Raw genomic sequence first — 21430 nt, 5'->3', positions numbered from 1 at the left:
AGTGGAAAAATGACAAATCTCAGCCTGCTGGGCAGAGGTGTTGCACGCTACCCTGGTTTTAGGAGTCAACATTCCGCAGCATGAGGAGGAATCTCAGTCCCCGGCAGGGATCTCCTCTATAATGTGGGTGATTTCAGCTCTTTCATGATGTGGCCCTTCTTCCAGGCAAACACCTTTGAATTGTGCAGGCAAAGTACAAAAACAAACTGCTAAATGCAGCCAGTCAGAATATTCCCCATGAGGAAAAAACTCATTTCCCTCAAAAACTACGATTCTTTGCGGGAATATCTCCATTCCAGTGGCATTTCATTCAAACAAAATCTTTTGATGAGCTCGCAGGGTCTTGTTGGCATTGGATCGTTTTGAGTTTTCTTTGGGAAATCATAGCTTGAATTCTATCAGGATATAAAATAAATTAGAATATTTGGACTTTTATCAAAATGATATGTTTTCATTGCATTTAAGCAATCTTTTCTGTTTAACATTACACTTCTATGGAAATTTTGAAATTCAATATTTTGTTCTATTTTGAAGTGCATATAGACCTTCTGGAATTTTTTACAGATGCTTCTCACTGCTCCAGACCCCACCAGCACCTACTTTTAGGACATCACTAGCCTGGTGGTTACGTGGGATATGGGGGCAGGCACAGCTGCTGGGGGGGAAATGCAGGAGCATGCAGACACCCAGCAGCAGGCCATGCTCTTGCCAGACAGCGTGAGGATAAATCCTATCCCTAAGCAAGTACGGGGTTACCCATCATTTGGTTTCCTTTTTCCATTGATTCAGCCTTTGAGAGAAGAACTAATGTATTTAAAAATCAAAGCCAATGGTGTGTTTTCCCTGTTAGTCCGGGGCCAATGTTCATTTTAAAATTGGCTTTGTGTCCACTCTTCTGCAAATTTGCGTCTCCCCCTTGGTGCTCCCAGCAGGGGCTGGGAAGATGCTGCCAGCGCTGCCCTGCCAGTGCAATGCTCGAGCTGGGCTCGCCTTCTCACCGGGACCACCAAAGCTGGGGGCAGATCCTGCTCGTGTCCCACTGCCTTTGTGCATGGCTGGGAGGAACACAGCACTGGCTGCACCAGACTACGTAGCTATAGCCGGTATTTTGCAGAACACAGACATGTCGGTAAGAGGATCCCTATTTTAGAGGTGAAAATCCATGAAGGTGAAGGGCAGCTATAGCAGTCTGGTGTTTTCACTGGCCCTGTCGGTAGGGGAAAGCTGAATATGAACCTGAGGAGGATAAAGTGCAGATCAGGAGAGTTTGTTCCCTGTCTGAGGTCCACAGGGCTTGCTGGCTGTCCTGAACATTAGCTCAGCGCATAGACCTTGCTGGCTGCGACAGGGCTTTTCAGCAGAGCCATTCCTCTACCTCTCTGGCTGTTTACTCCATTAGTCACCTCCTTGGCCTTAAATAGAGGGAATTTCAGGTTGTCATTAAAAGCCGTGAGCCTGGGATGATGATGCTCAGTAGAGGTCCCACTTTCACCTTTAGGAGATGGCCAGAAAGAGTAAAAATGGTCTCAATCATACAGCAAGCTAGGAAAATTTCTACTGAGAGGTAGGAGAGAAAAGGGGACAGGGACTGTTATCTTATTCTCAGATGGACTCGTGATGGCAGTGAGGAGTGAATGTGCCTCTAAAGGCTGTGGAATGGCCTGTGCAAAATTATCAGGGGTCCTTGGGCTTCTTCCTGCAGGCAAGTGTGGAAATTTGGCAACCAGAAATTCAGAGGGCTAAGAAATGCTCAGGCTGGAGTGGAGCCTCGTCCTGCTTTTCTCTCTTAGAGGTGGTTTCTGGGATTAAACTTGTTATCTCTCCAGCCCTCTCTTCACATGCAAGGAGAAAGGGACTGCTGATCCGATGGTATGAATGATTGATCTGATGATGCTGTTGTGGCAGCCCTTAGAGGATGCTGAATGCTCCTCTTCCCTGTAGATTAATTAGGAATGCATTTACCTGAAATCCTGGAGACCTCTCTCCTGCAAGCCTTGGGTGTATACAAAGCATATCTTCTCCATTCAGAACATGTACTAATTCCCCACTGAAATCAGTGCTCATCCAGTACGAACACCCACACAACTTCTAAATGCCGCTGGAAAGGAGCAGAGCAACTTGAAAGACATCTAGACTTCTGGATGAAGCCAGAGTCAGAATGCAATCCAGCCTTTGTTGAAATGACATTTGAACAAAAAGGTGTTTGATTTTTTTTTCTTATTTTTATTTTTTCCAATATTGTAAACCTGCTGCTAAACCACAAATGCATATGGAGCTGCAGAAGAGGGTACAGAGCTGCAAACCAGAGCCTGCTCATCCCAGGAATGCACTTTGCAGCTGAAGATGAGGTTTGAGGGGAGTCCCTTTGCCCTTGCATCACGTCTAATCTGTTTTCACTGCAGGTCATAAAGCCTGGTGTGCCGAGCCTTTCAAGTGCCATTAGTTTATGGGCTTGTTAACAGAAAGGATTTTGCTACCTTTCAGGGTCTGATTCTTATTGAACCAGAGATACCTCAGTGTAATTTTGATGGCAGAGGAGAATCAGGTTAATAACGGTTAGGAACGTCTTCTCAGCAAATATTATTTGAGCTGGTTCCTTTTTACCTCCCTCCTTTCCCTGCTCTGTGGTTACCATCACTGGAGTTAGCTGCCTGGCCATGTATTCCTGCAGCTGTATTTAAATGTTGTCACGGCTTGGGTTAAGGCTTTAGAAACAAGCATGGCAGCAGCCTTTGGGGGATGCACTGAGAAGGTGAAGGTGTCGCAACATGCGTGTTTGCTTGGTTTTGCATGTATAGCCCTATACAAAGCTGCAAATGGGAATGCAAGGGTATTTAAAAGCCAGGGGAGACAAAACACGTTGGAATTCTAAAGTATTGTTAGAGCCCAGCAGGCTGTATGATGGTGGAAACATGAGACAATGAAAGGGGGCGTCAGTTAATTAGTTTGTTTAGTTAATATGCAGCTACAATCAAAGCTATTCTGCTGGCAATGCTGCCTTCCAGCGTGGATGGAGTAATTGCTAGAGAGATCTGAAAAGGACAGACGTGGGGTGTGGGTTGTGAACAGAGCTGCCTGTTTCAGCAAGGGCAAGAAACAATATCCAGAGGAAAGGCTTCGCCGGTGTTTGCACCTTCTGGAAGGGCTGGAGTTTGTAGGTAGCTCTTGATCCACGTTATACGTGTTGACTTAGACTTTTTGTAACACTACTTCTGCTGAAGAAGCCTTTTGATGGTTAAAACTTGGAGACAACCTGGCCTGGCATCACTCGCCTTTTATCTCTTCTCTTCCAGTTAAGTGCAAACAAAGCTGGAATGCACCACAAAGAAAAGCTTTGGGTTATTTCTGGGGAAAACAGTCTAAGAACCTACCACCCGCTTTCATTCATCACCTTTCTCGTATGAGGGAGAGAGCAAAGACCTTGCTGATTTCAGTAAGACATTTCTCTTAAAAGGTAACAACCTTTACAGCAGCCTGTGTTTTGATGGGACATTCTTAAGATCTAATGCACTGATATCTAAGACCTTTGCTTTCTTTGGAGAGGTGGAAATGAGCTTTTGCCTTCTAGAAGCTCAGTATAACTAAACAACCTATTGACTTCCCTGCTACAAGGTGTCTGCTTTCTCAAGATGCATTGAACGTGACAGATACTCCTTTGGTCCCTGGCAGTGCAGCATTAACTGTGTCTGTGCACCGCTGCTGCTGAAGGATGCTCTTCCCAATGTCCAAATTGACATGAAGGAACAGAGAGATGCTGTAGCTACACACACTGGAGAAATAGGTCAAAAATAAATGCTTTCAAGAACAGAGTAAATGACTTCACTCTCATCTATACTCCCCAACACACCACTAACTCATCAATATCTCCCTCTCTATGACAACCCTGAGAAAAACAAGACAATTGGAGAGTAAGAGAGGTTATTTAAACAAGTATGCCAAGTGGCTTTCAAAAGTAACTCTTGTTTATTATAGAGCTGCTGGGATTTTTTGGAAGCAATTTGTAGAGCAACAGCTTTAAAAAAAAAAAAAAAATTGAAATCCTGAGCAGCACTGCTCTTTCCAGCTCAGGTTGATCAGAGCTGCAAGTCCCTATGGAGGAGCTGACTGAGTTGAGATGGTGGGAACAGTCTAAGGCAGGCATGTAAGGGTCTTAGAAATGTCTTTTAGACTTCTTCCAGTGCAGATTTTATTCCATCTCTAGTCATTGCTTTTGGCTGGTTGTGTTTCCAAGAGCTGTTGTCTCCTTGGTGTTAGGTCAGCATGGCTTTGGCCAATGGGTCCTGTGGAGTTGCTGTCCATCCCACATAGGAGATGCCCCTGCAAATCAAGACATCTCTGCCCTGAGCTCATAACTTTTCTGTATGAAATACTATGATCTCACTAAGTTTAAATCCCACTTCTGGAGAAGGAAATTCTCTCTGGAGCTGGGCTGTACTGCTCCCTTCTGGCCATCCTGCTGGTAGGTTCAGCTGTCTGGGATATCTTGGGGTCCCTTTGGTGGCCAGGTCCCAAGCTTGGGCACCATGGACAAAATCATCATTAACAATGCACCTCACCAGCTGAACAAGGTGAAAAGCCCCCCCTAAAGATGTTCCCCAGCTTAATAACCTGGAGGGCTCAGCCCAACGGAGGTCACATCCCCACTCACTCCTCTGTGCACGAGGGCAGGAGCGCGCTACTCCGCAGTAACAAAGTTCCTCTTCAGCTTGAACAACTTTATCTTTTCCTTTTTTGTTTAAAGGGCCTAGGTTCAAACACTGCTGCAAGCCTAGACAGGTGGCCATTTCATAGTTACAGTAAATAATTTACAGGACAAATTCAGACCTGTCTCTTGGTCCTGTATTATTCATGAATGAACGGGGCTTGGGTTTTTATGACAATGTTCCTTATTCAAACATGGGCTGTGATGTATCTCGGTCCTTGAGTTCATTTCAATTGCATCTGGCTGTTTGCCAGCCTTTCATTTGTTTTCTGTTTTGCAAAATGTATTACCTAGATCGCATTACTTCTATTTGCTTCTCGAGGGACTGAAACTTTCGTGCGCAGCAGAGAGATTTCTGTGTGGCTGTATAAGCCCCTTTGTAGTGAGGCTTCACTCAAACGCATATTTCTGAGCATTTCCCTTTGCACAATTGTTCTTGCAAACAAAAATATCATTTGTATGAACATTCATGGCAAAGGGCAGAAACATCTCCAAGGAAAACACTCAAGCACCATTTATAGAAATCTTCACAACCACTTCACTGTTGTTTGCTCATTTTGGCTCGCACGAGTCTCGCCCGCGGGGTTTATGGATGTGAGGGTTTGGCTCCCCGGTGACCTCTGGACCGCCTGGTATCACTGAGCATCTCTTAATCCCATTCGTTTTGTTGGAGGTGGTGAGGGTAAAGCTGCAGTCTCCCAGCTGCTCGCTGAGTTTCTGAGGTGCAGAGCATCTTGAGAAGACCGTAAGCCTTCCAACTCAGCTGCTGCATGCTGAAAAACCGGGATTTGCTTCTCAGTCCTTTATACGCTTCCACTTGCCCTTGCTTCCTTCGGCCTTCGCTCCCACCTGTAAAATGGGAATAATAGCAACACAGCCTTCTTCCCCAGGTGCTGTCTCCTTGTCCTATCAACTTACCCTGCAAAAGCTACAAACCACTGATCCCGCGTCATCTTTATGCCCACTCACACAAAGGAACCCTCATCCCAACAATGATAAATAAACTGTGAGAGCATTGGAATGTGAATCCATCCTTTTGTATGCATTTATATACTGCTGAAATACCGTATATAGGGGGATAACTGACCCTGCAGCTCATACGAGTGATTGCCTCCTACAAAGCTGATTCCCTGCCTCTGTACTTGATTGAATAATCGATGGTGCTCAGTTTTCGTTCATCCCCTGAAATAGGCATGTGTATAAAAATAATTTATAACTGCCTGATCCCCTAAAAATAGGCTTGTATAAATTAGTGAGAAATTAAAGATAATATTATCTATTTCTTCTGTGAATGTGTGGTTACAGCCTTGAAAAAATTGCAATCCACGTGAGAAAACTGACTGAGCTTGTGGTTAATGCCCTCTGTCTTAAAAAAAAAAAAAAAAGATTAATTTGCTACTAAGATCCCGTTGGATGAAAAGGGTCATGGGTTATTTACAAACAAGTGTTATTTCTCTAGCTATCATTGCTCAAAACTGCAAGGGGGGGGGGGAAAGACTTTATTGTCCTTACATTTCTTTTTGCATTCAGGGAGGCTCCAATTTATCAGATCTCTGTTTTTAATACCGAATTCCTTTAAAAGCCAGAGGATGTACCAAGCCCCCTCAGGAGGTGACAAGACTGCTGATCTAATTAGGAACGGATTTGGAGCATTGCAGCCTCCTCAGATGACTTCACTGGAAGTTGTGGGTGCAGAGACGCTTTTGAAATTCAATCTGTGCATCCTTTATGTGCGTCTGGTCCAGAGACCTGCAAGGAAGCCTCAGGACTCTGCAGAAAGTGGTGGCATCAGCACAGAACTGGGGGAATTGATTGAAGATAGTTTCAGCTTTCATGTGAGACCAAAGGAAATGCCTTGATCATCTATGATTGTGAGCCATCCTCTGCCATTTCTGACAAGTGCCAGGTGCCAATTCTGAAGTCCTGGCTTAAAACGCCCTGCAGGGACATCTGAATGATTTATCTCTTTGTATGTGGTCATCTTTGTGCTTTTGGGCAGTGAAGCTACTTTGGTTACAGCGGTGCTAATTCTTTTGGGCCCATGGAGCTACTTCCCAGCAGTGCACCGAGGAATTTGGATTTGTAAGGTTTGTTGAGTAGTTGGGGTCCTTGGACAGAACTCTGTCCCAAAACGTAAATACCAAACCCCAGCTGAAAAAGTCGGATAGGGCGTCCTACCCCTTTAGATATTTTGCAGATGTGCAGCGCCATGCAGCTTAGCCATGTTCAGCAGCACTCTTCTTCAGGGCTGTGCAGGGTGGAAAGGATAACGCGAGTCAGGACCAACAGGCATCAGTAGAGACTCGGAGAATGGGGTTTGGAGCAAGGCTGAGGCGAATTGATAGTGTTGCTTGGGGATCTCGGAGTTGAATAAATATAGCAAATCATTTTGCTTCAAACTTAGATGAATGAGCAGAGCTCTGTAGTGTTCCAGGACTGGAGGAGGAGGGCAACCCAGGCACTGTCAGACCGGAGAGCACGGATGATAGCAGGAACAGCCAGAAGGTACGTGTTAGGAGTGAAGTACATCTGCAAGCTGTGGCAAGTGGATTATTTTGTGCAGAACTTTATATATTCCAGCCAGTGCTATTTCTCCCTTCATAAACAGCATCCAAGCAGCAAAGTCAGCAGGCCTTGTGTGTTTGCCCAAGGCCAAATACAGCTCTGCTGTCATCACTGGCAGTAAGGACTACTTGCCTAATTCATACCCAACTGTATACCCACAAAACCACTGAAGTTTCAGGAGCTTTGAGTCCTTTCAATGCTCCTGTGGATTCAGCACAGGAAATCAAAATCCAACACTGTACGCAAACATCTTGTGCTTTCTGCAGCTGCTCTGCTAACCAGATTAGGTTCCCCTGCTACCTTATTCATTCTGTGCTCATTAAAGCTAAATTTAGAAATGAAGGCAACTCTTCTCCCCTCTGGGAAAGGTAGTAGGGAGAGTCCTTGTTGTAAGAAGCCATGAGGAGGCAGAAATAGCATCGAGATTTTCTCTCCTTTGAGATGGAAGCGTGCATGGTTCTGCTGAGGTGGAGAAACAAACTTGAGCCCTGTTTCCTCCTGCCTAGGATATTTGTTGGGCCCTGGGTCTAAAGAAATTTGTACAAGTTGTTGTTGAAAGGATGCAGAAAGAGGTTACTCTGGCCCAAATCACAGGCATGCAGCAGTGGTAAGAGATGTTGTTTGCACTGGCCAAGTCTAGTGGAGTGGTAACTTGCTGCTGAGTTTGGACCTTGGGCTTATCTCCAGTGTTACCCTGGCAGATGGACAGCAGGTTCCAGATTTCAGCTGAAGAGATTCATGAGGGTTTCTGCCTCTCATTGACCTTTATAGTGAAACATGTCAGCTTTTCATGAAAAACTGAGTGGTGTAAAATCTGCCTTCAGGTTCTTATGAGCAGGAATCAGCAGGCAAGTGGCCCAAAGCGAGCTGAGCTTGGCGTGCAGTGTCTGCTCCTCTGATACCCAACCACACCGGGCATCCCTACAGCTGTGCCTTTGCTAGCAGCACAGCTGGAGTGAGATGGAAGAGCTCAGGTCTTCTGGTAGTCAAATGCCATCACGGTAGTGGGTAACCTCAGAAGGATCCCAGAAAACTGAGTGAATAGGTAAATCTGATCTTCAGTAGAACTGACCGTAATAAATCTAGGGGAAAATAACCTGAGCCATCTCTACGTGCGCTGAGCTTGGACTGGGCATAGCCGGACTTGCTCTTGACAGTTCTCCAATATCATTAGTTCAATGTGCAATGGCAGCCAAAAAAAGCTTGCAAAATATTGGACATCATCAGGAAAGCTATTGAGAGCAAGGCATTTTCTTGTTTTGCCTCCATACAAGACCTTGGGATACCCCCACCCTGGGAGTGGGATATCGCTGGATGGGGATATCGACTCCAGGTACTTGGCTTTGCCTTGCAGCTGTGCACAGCTGCTGGGTGCTGTTTTCACGGAGCAAATTGGGGAAAGGATGGGTTAATCTTGGCTTTGAGAGAGAGGGCAGCCAAGCCTGGAAATGGTACCATACCTTATGACATTCATAGAGGCTCTGACCAGGAGAAATGGACTGTTGCTAGCTGTTAAACCTCAGAAGGTGGAAGAAGCTTGTCAAAAGGCAAGCTCGGTGTCTGCATCCGTACAGGATCCCGGAGGCCTGGTTGGAAGGGCTGCTCCTTACCCAAAAGATACAGGTGAGAGCCAGACCCTCTGCCACTGCTGAGGCTCCTGCAATGCGGCTGTGCTATGCAGAATCACAGGCAGCATCTTTTAGGAGCAAAAATGACATGTTTGACCATCATGGGAGGAAAAAATAGCAAGGAGGTCCGTCAGCGCTCAATTAATGAAATATTTCCCTGTGGAGAGATCTGTGCACAGCTTTCTGCCAGGGACCCTGGCAATGCCAAGAATGAGACATGGGATCAGCACCTCTTCCAGAGCTGAGAAACAGAAACCCAGCAGACAAACGGAGCCATCTCCACTGGTAACTTCCAAGGGAAGTTGCACTTATTGGCATAACTTGTTAGGCAGCAAAAGTTAGAGCAAAGGATATTGTTGGGTGAATAATGTCTTAAGCCCAGGTTTTACTAATAATTTCCAGTTTATCTCATGGCCAGGGGGAGGAGGCCAGTGCAGACCCTCTCGTTCAGCTTTTTCCAGGTTAGCCTGAAGGCGCACATTTTGACTCATGCGTAGCAGCAGATTTAAGTTGAAGGCAGCGGCTGGGACCACCTGAGCCCTGTGCCCACCCTCTGTGGGAGGCTGCGTCCCCCCAGGCAGGGACAGCAGATCGTTCCCAGCACACCACATCTTTTGGCCATGTGCTCTCGATTCACTGATCGTAGTTTCAGTGCACCTTCACCGCGAGGCTGAAAGCTTCCCTGGCTCGGGAGCTGGGTTGCAACGGGACAGGCATCCCTGGCTTGGTGCTTGACGGCTGGAGAAGCAGCAGCTTCCCACCATCTGGTTTTGATCTGCTGCTGTAAGCTGCCCAGAGCCTTTCAGCAGCCTGGAGTTTTCTTATTGTGTGATGAACTTCCTCCTGGTTCATTTACACTTGGTTGGCACTGGCCTGCAAGATGGGCTGCGAGTGCCAATGTGATTCCTTTGGGGGGAGAAAAAAATCTGCCTTGACTTCCAGGCAGACATACTGATTTTATTTCTAGAAAATAGAGCTATAAACCCAGCTTATGCCAAACAAACACTATGCAATGTCTGTATTAAGCTGGGGTGGGGGAAGTTATGTCAAAAGAAGATTATATTTGTCACTCACCTGTCTGAGTGCTGGGAAATGCTCTTTTTTTTTTAAAGTATCGAGTGCTTGATTTCATCCTGCCTGTATCCTGGCCTCGCTTTTTGCTCAGACGAATCCTGATCTCAAGCCTGCAGAACTCAGTAGAAAAATATTTCCTTTACAGCTCAGCGCGTAGGTCTGTAGCAAGAAAAAGCTGTGGGCAAAGTTGCCTTACAGGCAAATATAGGAACATTTTTTTGGCGGTTTATGCCCTCAGTAGAGCATGTATAGCAAGAAAGAGTAAGCTAAAAAATCATGTCTTTAACTGTCCATCTACCTGACAGGCCCCTAGATAGGCACATTAGAAACCTGATGGATAAAATAGACGGGGCAGCAGTAGCAGGCTGCTAAATTACATAAAGTGCAGCCACACATAGCAGGCACAAAAAAAGGAAGGACAGCTTAAAAAAAATTATAGCTTAAGTATCCATTTCTAGACCAGTACTTGTGATGCTTGCAAACAGATCTATCATTTGAGTCCAAAAGAGATGAACTATTTATTTAGCATGAAGATTGCCCCCGGCAATTGTGAATCGAAGGTTATCTAATGTCTTTGCCATAGGCTGTAAGCATCTGGACAGTTAGCATATGCAAGGGAATTACTCACAGATAAGCATCCAGTAATTTATACAGAGCATTCCAGATAGAAACCTCTTCCATATCAATTTCTGCCTGCTCTATAAACTGCTCCAATTTATCAAGCTGGATAAATTCACAGGGGGGCAATGAGGGTGTGCTGAGATCTGTGTATACTTTATCAGTTAATATTCACTGAGGTCCTTTTGACATGATTGGAGTAAATCTTTCTCTCCTTTTCTTTGGTTATGACCAGTCTATAATCTTCCAGGCTAAACACCATTTCCATGAATGAAGAATAATACTGAGACATAGGGGGGGAAAAAATAATACATAGAGCAAATGCATTTCATCTCACTTTGGAGGTAATGAGACAGTTTAGTGTGACATGTCATTTAAAACCAGGTCTTTCTTTTTAATAGATTCAGTATCCCTGAAGAAGTGACTGACAGATCAGTGCATGACATATATTTCTCCCAGGGGAAAAAAAAAAAAAAAAATTTGAGGTCGACACAACCAGGGAGGCGGCAGAGTCGCGGTGATCTTCAGGAAGACAAAGGGGTGAGCCTTTCTCCAGCAGGTAAATAACACAGACCTGAAGTTGCGCACATGAAGCGAGAAGTTTCAAACCCAGTGTCTGTTTGATCAGGAGGTGCCTGTGTCCTTTAGCTGCAACCTGTAAGAGGTTCCCTGCCCAGTCTGCAGTGGAGGCAGCCCCAGCAACGCGCCCCGAGCAGGAAAATACCCCAAAGTTCATCCTTTGTCTGCAACCTGCTGCCGTTTGCCAGAAAATTCCTGCGCTGTGTCTTGTTTTCCCTCTGGCTGCCATGGGAATCTTGGCTGAGGGAGCGTTTGAGGTTTTCTTTGGCTGTGAAAATCTCCCGAGACTGGGAGTCTACTGAGGGCTGCGTGGGTCCCAGCAGCTTCATTTCGTGCAGGCTGCCCACAGCCCACTCCAGGCTATCCAAACCCGTTTGCTCAAACCAGGCAGATGCTTCCCTCCTTCTGAGTGTGAGCGAGGACTTCGGAGCACATCACAAATGGAGACGGCTCCTGTCTCGTATACCAAAGGTGTATCATCACCATGATCCCAGGCGTGAGAGATGTTGCCACAATCTTGGATAAAGTCCATACACGTCTCTTAAAAAAAAAAAGCACATAATGAGTCCTGGCGTGCGCGTACTGAAGGCCATCTGTTAATGTGATCTGTTGCCAATTTGTAGAGCTAGGAACCAGTCTCTGCAGGTCACGGACGCCAAGATGAGATGGGCTTAGAAAAGGCACTTGCAGAATGTGCTAATGGCCACTGTTTATCAGAAAAATCTCCCTAGCAATGAATGCCATCAAAGAGAGGACCGTGCTGGTATTTGGGACCACATCAGCTGGTACTGGTGGAACATTCCTGCCATTTCCTGATGTCTCTGCCCCTGCAGTGAAAACTGGAAAATTATAATCTTTTGTAAACATAGCAAGAAGTGAACTTCTAACCAACCTACTCTATAAGTTATTTTGGTATTTTTCCTTCTGCTGCATGACTAGCTCTCCGTCGTGGGGTGAAGCTGGAGAGGATACCCAAGCATCCCTAGGAGCAAGAACAACGCAGCTTACAGGATGGATAAAAAGCTATTTTCACTTGTGGCAAGCACAAAAGCCACCCTGACCTGTTCACTGGCCATCTCTGGACCCTCATTTGCAGGACACCCTTGGAGTAGGAGGCTTCTACCCCCTTGCTAATCTCCAAAGTACTGGACCTAAAGCTAAATAAGGAGGAATGAGCCAAGGTTACAGCTACCAGGTACTTTAAAAAAAAAAATAAATAAAGTATATTGTTGATTAAAAGGGCCCTAAGCAAATCAGATTTCCTAATCAGTGCCTGGTAAAGTCATCATCATCATACATTTGCATAAGCAGGATGTTTTATGCATTGTTTTTCTTTGAGCAGGTACCTCCTCATTTGTGTGCGCTTGCCGATGTGCTCTCTTAACCTGCCACAGGCTTCCCCAAAGCTAGTGCCTGTGAATGCTTCTCAGATAATAATTAGGCGTATTCACCCCCTCTACTTCCTTTTCCCAACAAAGACTTGAAAAATGCAACCTGATTTTATTTTTTTTTTTTCAGTTTTATCTCTTTTTCTTCCTTGTTCAGGTACTGGCTGCATGGAGGGCAGGTGCTTTTTATCAAAAGACAAGGAGTCGTCTTCTCCTTAGGAACTGTTTATGTGCCTTCCACAACACCAAATTGAGAAAATAGATTACCTCTCAGAAAGCCATCTGTTTCAGCATCCTGTGAACTCTCAGGTTGGTTCTTGCATTTTATAAGATATTTGAATCCTCCTGTGACTTCTTCCTCTCACCCGTCTGCCTGTCATAAAAATTATTCTGAAGGTTCAGTGCACCCATTCAGGCATGACAGCACCTGAATTTCCAACGCTGTTTTAGGGTTGCGTTATTAAAAAACCAAAGCATCACACCCAAAACCCCTTCCTTCTTATTAGGCTTCTAAGATGGATGAGCACAGATTAATGGAAACTGCATGAGAAAATGAGGAGAGGTGGAAATTTGGGAATTTTCCTTTTAATTATTGGATAGTAAACCAACACTTTCAGTCCCTAAACCACAAATTATGGGAAGAAATTGGTTTCCATAGACGAGTCTATAGCTTTCCAATGAAAAACTGAAATTTTGGGAAGGGTGTGTTTTGGTGAGAACACGAAGAGAAGGGTTCCAGCCTGCCCCAGCTCCCATGTCTTGCTTGTGTACACACCGCGAGCTGCAGAGCTACTGGCACTTTCTCAGAATAAGTTGTTATTGGGGAATGTGGAGAATCTCTAAACTCTTCTTACAGCCCACTCGGAGTCTTGGAAAGCTCATTTGCTCCAATTACATTTTCTTAATTTGCTCACCCTCCTCTATTCATGTCAGAGCCATTTAGTCTCTCCTTAAAATCCAAGTGGATGTAAGATGGACTAATGCCAAAAAAGCACTCATTGTATACCAAAAATACCAGATAAATAGTTTTCCCAGCTTTAACACAATACATCCTCTGCAGTAAAATAGAGTGTTTAAAAAGCGTTTAAAGATGCTCAAAATAGAGTTGTCACAAAGCACGTAGAAATTACTATTAATTTAAACACGTTGATTATTTTTGGAGTCATTAGTTGATGCAAGGGATATGATAATGGGATACAAAACTTTCCCCTCTGGATCATGGGTTATGCTGTGATCCAGAGAATTAGTGACTAAAGTAATTAACAGCCGCTCTCTGTTCAGTGCTGTAACTGAAATAGGATTAAGCTTGTCCATCTGACTCCAAACAGACCAGTGTCTCCATTACCAAAGCCACCAGCACAATTACCACTAATGGACATCTCCTCCGGAAGAGATATGGCATGAGCGCAGCAATTTTCTCTGTAGAAAAGTTACTTAATTGGTAAATTTTCATCCTGGAATCTAATTGGGTCACTTTTCACTGCAAGAAAGGCTGGGAGTAATGTTCTGCAGTGCTGTGAGGAGCAACACAAGCATGGATGAGGGAGATGTGGACATGTTTTGTGAGCTGGGGGATGGCCTGGATGATGGCCTGGAGAGCTGGACGCTGTTCCTACCCCGGTGTGCAACCCTGGGTGAGCTCCATCATCCCTCTGGGGCTGTGTCCCTTCATAGCCTTGCTCTCCTCAAGTCAGGCCAGGAGCTATTTGCAACAGGGAGACCCTTATGCCCCGTACACCCTTGCTCCCAACACAAGACATTTGCAGTTCACCTTCCTCCTGCCCGATCCAGCAGCGACCGCCTAACGGGGCCATTATTTTCATCTCTAATTGAGTGGTTTCTCTCTTCCTTCCTTTTTTTTTTTTTTAAAGAAGTGTTGCTGAAATCAGCAATTTAAAAAAATAAGACAAATAGATGAGCTGAAGCATCCTGAGCAGAAGTGCCAGCCCTGTTATTTTTAGCAGGGTCCCCCATGGCTTGGAGCTGCAGCAGGCAGGAGGTCCTGGGAGGTGACCCACCAAGTCCTGGGGGCAGGCACGGGCTGCTAGCAGTTCGGCAGGCGGAATGACCACCAGTCAAACAAATGTGTTTTGCTTTCCCTCAGATAAAAAAAAAAAAACCCTGTCGTACCTCTGCAGCCCTCTCAGCCAGGGAGATGCCAGCACTTCGATTAAGCCACGCTGGGTGGTGCCCGCATTATTGTCTGTTTTACAGGCAGAGAAACCAAGATGCAGGGAGATTAATTGACTTGCTCAGATGAGGTGAGACCAGAGAGAAACCCCAGAAGCATAATTGTGTGCACTAACTCTTATTGCCAGCACATCCATTCACGGCCGGAAGAGGCATCTGGAGGAGCAGGGGATGTAGAGGCATCCCCAGAACAAAGCCAGAAGCCATGACTGATGGTGCCAGCAAGGTAGGAAATGAGGCTCCTCTTTGTGTTGTGTTATAAGCCTCAGCAGCCTTGTTCTGGGACTGCCTGATATCCTGAGCATTGTTTGAAGTGTAGGAATAGCAAAAAAAAAAACCAAACAATTTTTTTTAATTAAAAAAAAAAAAGAAATGAGCTGAGCAGCCCAGCCCTCGGCCCCATCCTGAGCCCACACTCTCCAGGCTGGAGGCACCGCTGCATCGCTTCTGCCCCTCTGGAGCAGCTCCAGAGCTGCGTCAGAGTTAATCTTCCAACTTAAGTATTTTGCCTCCTCCCAGGTGAAAGAGAGGAGGTTTTGTTATAGCGGCAGGATCTCACTGAGCCAAAAGTAACACAAAACCCGCTCGCCTTGTAAACACAGCACAGCAGAAGCCGGGCATCTTTGGGAGGGAGCCGTCAGACACGCGGCATCGCTGCTGCCCGCCCGGCCCTTTGTGCAGGGAAGGTTTTAACGCTGCTTTGGCAGGATAAGGAGCTTTTGTCACCGTTATTAAGCAAAGCCAATCACCGTGCTGCCGAGCATCTCTGCAGGCTGCAAACATGCCTTGTAACCAATGGGATATCTAAGCTTACACTTGCACTTAGGGGGTGCTTTGTTCTCCGTTGCTGAATTGAGGTAGAAAGGAAGGAGAGAGGTGTTTTCTCTTCCCATTCAGAGCAGATGATAGAAGAGGCAAAAGTGAATATCAGCCCTTTTGTCCACAGCAATAAGAAGTGATGGACGGTGGCCCCTTGTATCCCAGTGGAGAGCTGGTGTCGCTGGGAGCTTCACAGAGGTTTGTCCCCATCTGAAATCCCGAGTTCTGCTGTGCAAAATGGATTTTGCGAGAGCTCTGCCACTGTTGCTGCAGGGGCTGTGACAATGCAGGAGTGCTGGTTTTCACTGTACAGTATAATAATGAATGAATAAATTGATAGCAATTAGGGCAGGGTTTTTATTGATTGACACATCCCAAGGCAAACACTACATTTATTGCCAGGAGTAAAACATACCCCACCATATACCCCAATAGCCACAGAGCCATAATTTGATAGCATTAATATACGATATGGTGGATCACGGCACTGCCTGCTCGCATGGTCCAGCTCCACACAGAGTAGTGCAAAACCTCCCAGAAGATGACGTTGGTCTGTCTGAACGCAGCAGCTGGAAGCACTGTATGAAGCTCCTGAGAGACTTTCCCAGAGGCCAAAACATTTCATTACGTGGCTGGTCATGGTTTTTCAATACAAGATTTTGCAGAGGAGCTTGCTCTTCCCTTTCACCCTTGCAAACCATTCCCCCTTCCCCTCTGCCTGTAGTGCCCCTTCCTTCCGCTCTTGCCATACGGGATTTTGTCACCATTCCCTTCAGGTTGCCTTTCCATGGGTTTCATGGTTCACGATCATCAGTCATCATTTGGTTTGGACAATTCTTGTCTCTATTCTCCATTCCCCCCAACTTCCCCTTTGTTCCCCTCAAAAGCAAACACTCAAATCTGTTCCTTTTTTGATAAAGCCCCTAGCACACCGCTCTGACACCTCATGCTCAGCGTACGTTATCTTTTTTTTCCTTCTGCCCACTGTCTTTCTTCACTGTCCATTCTACTCAGCAGGATATATCCACGTGGCAAGAACAGAGTTCTTAACTCAGGTTTAGTAATTGGAATTAGCCAGCATCTGGTTTAGTTCAGGTAAGCAAGCAGCTTTCAATTCCAGGTTTCTCTGCAGGTGTCTCTACCATTCTCTCACATCTTTTTTCATTTCTTTATTAAAGCAAGTCCTGGCTTTTTTTGCTTCTTACCACAGCTTCTTTTCTATTCAGTTAAATTCCCTTTTCCTGCCTGACAATACCCTTTGCTTCCCAGAGGCCATTCCTCGATCTGTTCTTCCACTATCCTGCGCCTTCCTTGGATTCCTTCTCCCGATTTCTGTCTTCCTCCGTGGATGACAGCTTTGTAGAGGGACACCCCTGGGAGGTTTGTGCTATCCGGTGTCGGCGCAAGCTGCTCTAGCAGCGCTTGGTGCCCAGCTGAGCAACCACCAGCTCTTCTTGGCAGTGACAAGGTGAAGGCTTTTGGACACTGCAGTCTGCAGGGTTATCTTTGCTAGGAGCGTTTGCAATACTCGTCAGGGAATAATTTGTTTTAAGTCAGGTTTCAGCAGGGCTGTGGTGGAAGCACAGGATGCGGGCCAGTTGCCTGGCACAGATCAGCAGAGGAAAACTCCTCGTGCCAAGACCTAGAGCTTCCCACCGGGGTCAGACTCTAGCTAATTGCTGCGTGCCCTACAGGAGAGGTGCGAGAGCATCAGCATTTTACAGTCGGGCAAGCCGAGGCTTTGCACTGCTGGTTTTCCTCTTAGGCCGCTCGTCACAAGCCAAGGCGGGCAGGACATAAAGCAGCGAAAACAAAGGGAAGATGTTGGGAACCTGATCAGAAGAGGAGCAACAAAAGAAGGTGCACGTGGCCTCTGAGAGACAACTCCAACAAAAATCCCCACCTTCCTCTTCCCCTGACCAAAGGCACATCTGAGAGCCACAGTCCCTTTATCATGTTGAAGCAGTAGGTGGTTTGGTTTTGTTTTTTTTTTTTAATTTTTAATGGACATGTTTCTGATTTACTTCTGTAGGCTGGTGACTCAGATACTTTTTTTTTTAGTAATTTCTTGTGCTGTGGCCCCACAGCCACGCACCTGAGACTGGTCCTTACTGGATGTACGTGAGGGCTGTCATCTGTGGCCCCACAGCAACTCATAGATGCATTGCAAAGACTTTGTCTTTAAATAAGGTGCCTGTGAAGAACAGATGTAACACATGCACCAGCAAAACTCTGTTCTCCCTGCCCCTCTTCTCTCCCATATGGGTAACCCAAGCTCATCTGCTCCTGGATCAATTTTGGTCTACTGTCCCAGATCAGGTCAGGGATCCTCCTTACTTTCCCATTTCGGCAATAAAAATTTAAAATAAACATCTGCAGCATCTAATCCTTTGTAATTCCCTTAGCTGGCTCTTGCTCACAGCCACAGTGAGGAAAAAAGGAAAAAAAAAAAAGTGAATTTCATAGGCTTAATGCTGGGTTTGATGTGCTCCAGCAGCAAACCCCACCTTGAAAGTTAATTCCAGTGTCTGTCCAGGGTATCCTTTCAAGTCTTGGTTGAACAACTCCAGCTGTGAATTTGACTCCACCTCTCCAACTCAGCCTGACTTCTGAGCACTTGTTATTTTAGATCAAACTATCAAGCTACTCATCCTACCCTTATGTCTAAACATTGATCAGGTTGTAAACAGATACTCTGAGAGTGTTCAAAAACTCTGTTGGAATAGAAATAGGGCATTGCAGCAGAAAACATGAACTACCAGCACGAAGCTGTAGCTAAGAGTACAAATATGAGCCATGAATGAATAAGGAAAGAGATTATAAGTAGTGCAGAGATGTTACATTTAAATGCAATGTCAGTGAGATCAGTTTTGGTACTTTTTTCAGTCTGGGCACCTAAAACTCAAAGAAAGACGCTGGAAAAATTGGACAGAGTTCCAGGAATGATTTAAGATCTCAAAACCCTGCTTTATTCTGAGATGCTTAAACCCTAATCTATTCAGTTCATCCACCAGAATGCAAAGAGCTCGCTCAGTCACCGTCTGCAGCTTCCCACTTGGGTTAGAGATTGCTCACATTTACGGCTCTTTAATCTTCTCGCAGTGGGAACTGATCCGGGATACACCCAGACTAGCAATATGGTATACTTAAGCAATGCAGGTAAATAAGCCTTTCAACAGCTGACCTACAGATGTGATGAAGTGTCTGTCACTTGAGATCTTTAAATCAAGGCTTAACATCTCTTTAGGGGGCATGGTGTAGCACAGGCAGGACTTATAGGCATGCCTGCAGTGTAGATTCTGCTGGAAGAGGTTCTGCGGTCTGGTTAACAAATGCTGTATAAATAAATTAGCACAGTCGTTGCTTCAGGCCTTAAAAAATCTATTAATACTTTCAATACCTGATTTTTGAAATAATCATGCCTTCCTCTTACAAACCACAAGCCTGAAACTGCAGTCAGATGATGAGTTAATTATGCTTGAGAACAGCGCTGGATTGTACAACTGAGAAATCCGAGGCAACAAAAACTTAATTGGCTTTTCCAAGGGCATCCAGCAAATCACTGGTAAAGCCAGGCACTGAACCTAGGGGAGCTGGGGCTGCCTCCCTGCGCTCACTGCAGCTCGTGCTTCCAGCTGCTAATAAAAGCGGTGGCGTTGAGTGAGAAGCGAGGGCCTTTGAAATCTCCTGAAGGGCATGGCTTTGACTTGGCGTTATCCGATTCTGTGCCAGGGGGATATCTCCCCGGTGACAGTCCGTCAATGGTAATTGATGAGCCTGGCTCCTGACTCAAACGTGCCGTATCTGATCACCCCACCCCTGACCTCCTCTTCTGATGGACAGCCTTTTATTTGGATGGAGGAGAAGTGGCCACGTTCTGGCACCCCGCACCTCAATTTTAGCAGCTGAACGGGCCTGCCATCTCATCCTGCTTTTTTTGGGGTTTTTTTTGACCATATAAATTGTTGTGTTTAAGATCGTTTGATTTATTTTCCAGATCCACTCAGTCATCAGAGGTTAAACAGCCCTTGGTTTCTCTATTAAAGAAGTCAGCAATTAGTCCCCTCACTCTAAGTGAGAGTCAGGAGGGCGTGCGGCAACCTTGTCCCCAAAACTGCTGCGAGAGGGTGGCACAAACACCCCAATGCCTTCGTACAGCTCCACAACCATCGCCCACCTTGGAGAAAGGGATTTCTTTCCACCATGCAAGCAGCTGAGTGAACATCCCCAAGGGGCCCAGCTAAATATCTGCTCTGAACAAAAGCTGGGGGGAAAAGCTGCGAGGTTGGCAAGCGTCGCTGCAGCCCAGGCAGGCGCCCGGGGGCGGCTTTGTGGAAGGACAGTGCTGGGAGCTCGGCTAGCACATGTCGCCGCTGCCTGGCAAACCCAGCGGAGGAGAAAATGTCATAGAATTGGCCTGTCAAAATGACGAAGCTGAAAAAGCTTCCACGAAGCCAGAGCGGTGCAGAAATTCAAGCTGTCGACAAAATGCTTGAAGGAGCCTGCTGGGACCGGAGCCCATGAGCGCGTCGAAACCTGGGGAGGGAAAACACTGGCCCCATCCCACAGCGCTTCTCCTGGTCTGGCCGGGAAAGTCCCTCCCATACATTTTATTTTTTGTTTGTTGGTTTGTTTCCAGGCTGATTATTAAAGTGAAAGGCAGACGTTAGCTCCTCTGACCGCTATGGAGACCGTTCCTCAGCTTACCACAACCTCCCTGCTGCGAAGGTAATTTTTTCCAGTGGGTCCATATTTTTCCCTGGCATGCTGCCATGCACCCACCTGAACCTGTCCATCTTTGCCCTTGATATTTTATATTTTTTCAGATAGATTTCCCCTTAGTACCTTCTTGCTTAGTCATCGTTCAGCCAGCACAGGTAGCTCTACCTCGTCTGTCACCATAAATCACCCCCTCCAGAGCTGAGTATTTTTCACTCCCCTTCCGTGAGCTCTCTTCAGTTTATCAATATCTTCTGAAACTGGACTTTAACCATGTTCTAGCCTCCGCTGCAGCCGCTGGGGATGACTTTGAAATGGTTTGGAAAACAAACAAACCAACCAAACTTGTGGCTGTTGCAAACAGCCCCTGGGTTGACCAAATCCCTTAGGACTGTGAAAACCTTTGAAAATAAACCCTTGAAGAGTTCCTCTTGAGGGAAGAAAGGGGAGCTCAGTGTGTCATTCCTGACCCAGAATTCCTGGTTTGATTCTTTAGGATCCCAGGGCATATTCAGGTCCTCAAAAACTTTAGGTCCTCAAAGCCCACTGAATCCTAAAGTAAAAGGAAGAGCCTAGCTGCTTTTGAAGATCATAGCTTCAGGCTCTCTGTGCCTCAGCCATTCAGCTTGGAGCTGAAATAAGATAGTCATTGATTTGAGATTAAACACAGTTTCCCAGGAGGTTAACCAAAAGCAACAAGCTCTCCAGGGAGTCTCCATGGCTTGGTGGCAGGATGGGTACCATGGGGAAGGAGGACGGTGGTCACACAGAGAGAACTGAGGAAAGTGATGAAATGTCCCAAGCTGTATTAGGTTGGGTGATGCAAAGTTCCCGTCCGGCTTCTCCGTGAATCTGTAAGATGGAGCTAGCAACAACCCCTTCCCCACATGGCTTTTTGAAGAATAAAGACAGCCAGGCAATGGATGGTAAAGTAATCAGGGCTCTTCTAGATCTGTGAGATCGTTAGATTGACTGTGCCCCCGCGAAAGCAGCAGAATCATTTTGTGCAAGACTGGTGATAAATTGAATGCGAAGGCTCATGCAGCCCGTCTATTAACAGCTGGCCTCTGCAAAGGCTGCAGAAACAAATGCTGCAAATGAAGTCGTGAGATGATCTCTCTTCACAGAAAAAAGAACTTCTCTCTTTC

This window comes from Egretta garzetta, unplaced genomic scaffold (assembly GCF_000687185.1).
Source record: "Egretta garzetta isolate BGI_Z169 unplaced genomic scaffold, ASM68718v1 scaffold322, whole genome shotgun sequence".
NCBI classification, from domain to species: domain Eukaryota; kingdom Metazoa; phylum Chordata; class Aves; order Pelecaniformes; family Ardeidae; genus Egretta; species Egretta garzetta.
The sequence above is the reverse complement of the archived record's forward strand: the minus strand, read 5'-3'. Positions refer to the sequence as shown.